Source organism: Dromiciops gliroides, chromosome 3 (genome assembly GCF_019393635.1).
Source record: "Dromiciops gliroides isolate mDroGli1 chromosome 3, mDroGli1.pri, whole genome shotgun sequence".
Taxonomy (NCBI): Eukaryota; Metazoa; Chordata; class Mammalia; order Microbiotheria; family Microbiotheriidae; genus Dromiciops; species Dromiciops gliroides.
The window spans coordinates 183378812-183383855 of NC_057863.1; the positions used below are offsets into that span (position 1 = coordinate 183378812).

General features: G+C 42.5%; 1 pseudogene; it reads left to right on the forward strand.

Annotated features, from left to right (window-relative positions):
- The first annotated feature begins 3568 nt into the window (after positions 1–3568).
- Positions 3569–4806, forward strand: LOC122751638 (annotated as a pseudogene).
- The last annotated feature ends 238 nt before the right edge of the window (positions 4807–5044 follow it).

The window sequence follows — 5044 nt, forward strand, 5'->3', positions numbered from 1 at the left end:
TCTATTTTTTCATTCTTTTGATTCTGCTTGACTGATTCCTGGTGTCTCATGGATTCCTTATCTTCCAACAGTCCAATTTTAATTTTTAAGGCATTGTTTTCTTCAGTGAGATTATGCACCTTTTTTTCCATTTGGCCAGATGAATTTTTTAAGGCATTGTTTTCTTCAGTAAAATTATGCACATTTTTTTCCATTTGGCCAGATGAATTTTTTAAGGAATTGTTTTCTGCAGTCAATCTTTCTGCTTCCTTTTCCAAGCTGCTGATTCTTTTTTCATAGTTTTCTTGTTTTGCTTTCATTTCTCTCCCCATTTTTTCTTCTACCTCTCTCAATTGATCTTTGAAATCCTTTTTGAGCTCTTCCAGGAAGGCTTTTTTGTTCTTGAGACCAATTCACCTTCCCTCAGGAGGCTTCAGATGTAGGCAATTTGAGGCTATTGTCCTCATCTGAGTTTCTGTTGGCTTCTTCCCTATTGATACAGAAGCTCTCAATGGAGAGGGCTCTTTTTTGCTTCTTACTCATTATTGCAGCTTATTTATTTATTTTTTAAGGTGAGGTCTGCTCTGGGGGCACCAGGGTCCCTGTTTTGGGCTTCTTGTGCAGGGTATAGGTGCTGTGTGACCAGCTTTTTATTCTGAGGCCTTTATAGTGTGTGTAGTTCGCTCCCCTGTATTTCCTGTCTAAGTGTGCTGCGTCTGTGTCCCTGGTCACACTCATCCTGTTCGTGGCCCTACAGCTGGCAACTTGCCCTCTCAGCTGGTGCAGGTAGGTTTTTCCACTGTCCTTCTTGGCCACCAGATTTTTGAGCCAGGTTCCAGGGGCCTCAGTTGTTCGGCTGTGACCCACAGCTCCTGCTGACTTGCCCCAACCCCCTCGCGCTGGGCCTCCCTTTTGCCCAAGTCAGACTGACCTTTTCCTGAAGTCTTCTAAATTATCTCTGGTTGGAAGACTGTGTCTCTCTGTCTCTTTGCAGGTTCTGTAGTTTCAAAATCCATCCAGAGGCTTGATTTAATGTTCTTTTTGAGGGAACAGAAGGACAGCTCAGGCACCTTGCTGTTTCCTCTCCGCCATCTTGGCTCCACCCTCCAGTACTTTGGATTTAACGGGACAGGGTAGGGGAAATTTCTTACACAACTGGACGATCAGAAGATGGAGGTTTCAGAACTTTCCTCTTCATGGTCAGCCATCTATATGGGGCTAAAACTCTAGATAGTTTGTCTAAAATATCTAATGAGTGGTCGCCAATAAATTATAAGCTTTAGCTAGAGTTTAGACTTTTAAGTATTTATTAAGGAGAATAATAATTTGGTGAAGAGAAAGAGAAAGGCTTACATTCATCTATCTATTAAAGGGAGAGCACATTCCTAGCTCCACTCTCCACCAGTGTCCTGAGGAAAGAGCACAAGAGACCCAGCCTCACCCCCTCTTCCTCACACCAGCAAACATCACTTCCTGATGCCAAAGAAAAGCTGCATGGCCATGCCCTCAGAGGCCTTCTCCTCATGGTGGAGATTTCCCACAGTAAGTCTCCAGCAGGTGGCATTATTCCAATCATTACATAGGTCATGTGATTTCAAAACAGAAATTCCTTAGGAACCAATATTTCTGGCATCATCTTCTTTCCGCTTTGTACATACACTGACCAATCATTACCTAATATCCTATTACCCTCACACCCTTTTCTAGGATGATCCTCCCCACAACCTCTGGAGTACTCCTGTTGCACCCTCCAGCCTAGGAACCCAAGCCATATGGGACATTTGGAATCAGCATATTATCACCAGCAAAGGCTGTGTAAGGCAGTTGCCACACATTCCCCCTTTCCAACAGGAAACTGTTATAGACCAAGTATTGTGCCTCAAACTTCTCCTTGTGCTATGTAGTACCTAGGAGAGAGACCTGCACAGAGTGTGCCCTCAAAAAACAATTGATAATTATGATAATAATTGTGTTTATTGACAAGAATTAGTTTTCTCCTGATGCAAACAGGATTCTATGCCTAAAAAACCATCTCATTTGAGTATAAGAATTGCAGTGCTATATAGTTAGATTAAATGGCATATACTTCTTAGCAATTTGTGTTTGGGCATATGTGTGTGTAATTCCAAATTGCTTTCCAGAAAAGTTGTATCCCTTAACAAGTTCAACAACAGTGCATCAATGTTAACCAACAGCTTCTCCAACATTTTAATGTTTTTTTCCTAGCAAATCATCTATTCCTGAGTCATTAATCCCTTTAATCGGAGACTTTAAAGTGAAACCCATTTTCCCCATTTACTCCTTCCATACTCTCATCCCTACTTCTACCAAGTCTCTATTCTCCCTTGTCATTCCTTTCCACTGTGTCCTCTGAAACATTCTTCTATTGTTAGTAAATTTTTCTTCATCCTAGATCTCTTCTTCTCATGTGGTTCACATTACCTGACTTCTACTGAAAACTAGCTTTCTCCTAAAGACATAATATTTCTTCTATTCAATAACTTCAGAAGATATAAAATATCTGAAAGGCCACCCAAAAAGATTCAGAGTGAAAGTATATGACTACAATTACAAAATATTTAAAGAAACAAAGACTTAAATAATTGGAGACATTAATTCCTCATGGTCCATCCATGCCAATACTATATAAATGACAATACTAAATAAATTTAGAGATTTAGTGCTACACGAATTGAATTTCCAAAAGATTAAAGTATGAGAAAATCACAAAATTCATGTGGAGGAACAAAAGATCAAGAACCTCAAGTGAGAAGGAAGGTGATTTACCATTAATAGATCTCAATCTATATACAAAGTAGTAAATATCAAAATAATTTAATAGCAATTAAAAATAGAAAAGTTGGGGTGGGCAGCTAGGTGGCACAGTGGATAAAGCACTGGCCCTGGATTCAGGAGGACCTGAGTTCAAATTCGACCTAAGACACTTGACACTTACTAGCTGTGTGACCCTGGACAAGTCACTTAACCCCAATTGCCTCACCAAAAGAAAGAAAGAAAGAAAAGTTGATCGGTGGATTAGATCAGGCAAATAAGACCCAGAAGCAACAGTGTTTAATAAATACAAGGACAAAAACTACCAGAACACACCAAATTTGAAGATTAAATAATAATGTATTTAAAGCTAAAAAGAACCACAATGGGCTTAAATTGTCTCCCTGAAAAATGCCACGTTTAAATGGAATCCTTAAAATATTGAATAATTTTCTATATGGACATCAAATACTCTAGTGTTCTCACTGTACATGGTTCTATTTTGTATATTTGCCATATTTGAACATTACAACTATGAACTGAGGCAAAGGTTTTCTGATAATCAATAAAGGCAATGTTATTATCATGTCCCTTTAAGATGTGTGGTTCAGGAACAACAGCTACAACATCAGGAGTGGCAGCAGTGGCAGCAGTGGCAGCAGTGGCAGCAGTGGCAGCAGTGGCAGCAGTGGCAGCAGTGGCAGCAGTGGCAGCGGTGGCAGCGGCCTTCCCCACCCTCACCCCCACAGTCACTTCCCAGTCCCAGGCAGCGGGAGGAGGACAGGGAGGCAGCAACCGTGGCTAGACCAAACAGGTCACTTGCAGGTACTTCATGCATGGGGTTTGCAAGGAAGAAAACAACTGCCGCTACTCCCATGACCTGTCCACTAGTCAGTCTGCCATGGTGTGCAGATGCAGATTATCAGCGAGGGTGTTGGGTTTATGGAGACAGCTACAGATATGAACATACCAAGCCATTGAAATGAGAAGTGACTGCTGCCAATCTAGCTGTAAAACCCGACCCGCCAGCCTCTTCAAGCCTTCCCAACACTGGTTGAACAACTTGCTGAAGCCAGTACTGGTGAAGCTGGATCAGAAAATCCAAATTTTGCAGCTGCAGGAGCAGGTGGGGAAGACTGGGTAAATGCCATTGAGTTTGTTCCTGGGCAACCCTACTCTGGACGTACAGACCCTTCCTGCACTGAAGCACCCCTGCAGGGCATGGTGATCGAGGAAGAATTAGAGGAAACAGCAAACCAATGTGGAAATGAAGAAGCAGCTTTGCCCCCAACGCGGCAGTAGGAGAATGCCATTATGGGGAGAATTGTGTTTATCTTCATGGGGATGCCTATGACAAGTGTGGTTTGCAGGTCTTGCACCCAGTGGATGCTGCCCAGAGATCACAACATATAAAATCTTGCATTGAGGCTCATGAAACGGACATGGAACTTTCATTTGCTGTCCAGCACAGTAAGGACATGATGTGCGGGATCTGCATGAAAAAGCCTATGAAAAAGCCAACCCTAGTGAGCGCCGCTTTGGGATTCTCTCCAACTGCAGCCACACCTACTGTCTAAAATGCATCCGCAAATGGGTTTGAGAGCAAGATTATAAAGTCCTGCCCAGAATGCCACATCACATCGAACTTTGTCATTCCAAGTGAGTACTGGGTGGAAGAAAAAGAAGAGAAGCAGAAACTCATTCAGAAGTACAAGGAAGCAATGAACAACAAGCCATGCAGGTATTTCGATGAAGGACATGGGAGCTGCCCGTTTGGGAACTGTTTTTACAAGCACGCATACCCTAGTGGCCTAGAGAGTAGCCTCAGAGACAAAAAGTGGGAACATCAAACCGATACCGGGCCCAAAGAAGGAACCACTTCTGGGAGCTTATTGAGGAGAGGGAGAGCAGCAACCCCTTTAATAATGATGAAGTTGAGGCGAGATGTTGCTTATGCTTTTGGCAGCAGGTGGGGATGACGATCTGACGAACTCTGAAGACAAGTGGGTCTTGTTTCATGATGAGCTGGAAGATTATTATGACTTGGATCTATAGCACCTTTCATTGGAGTTTGGACTTGTGTGCTCAGCCTCAGACAGTAGCTATTTTCTGTGGTGTTGTGGCAGTGCCTATGTTTTTCTCCTAGGCAGGCCTATCAATTCCAGGTGCTGTTGTAATAATTTTTACCACCCTCCCCCCAGGGTCTGTCTCCCTTTCCTTCCCAATTCACTGCTTTCTTCCTCCAGGAGTGTGTTGTTTTCTCTGTTAAAAAAATTAAGTAAAAAAAAAAGAT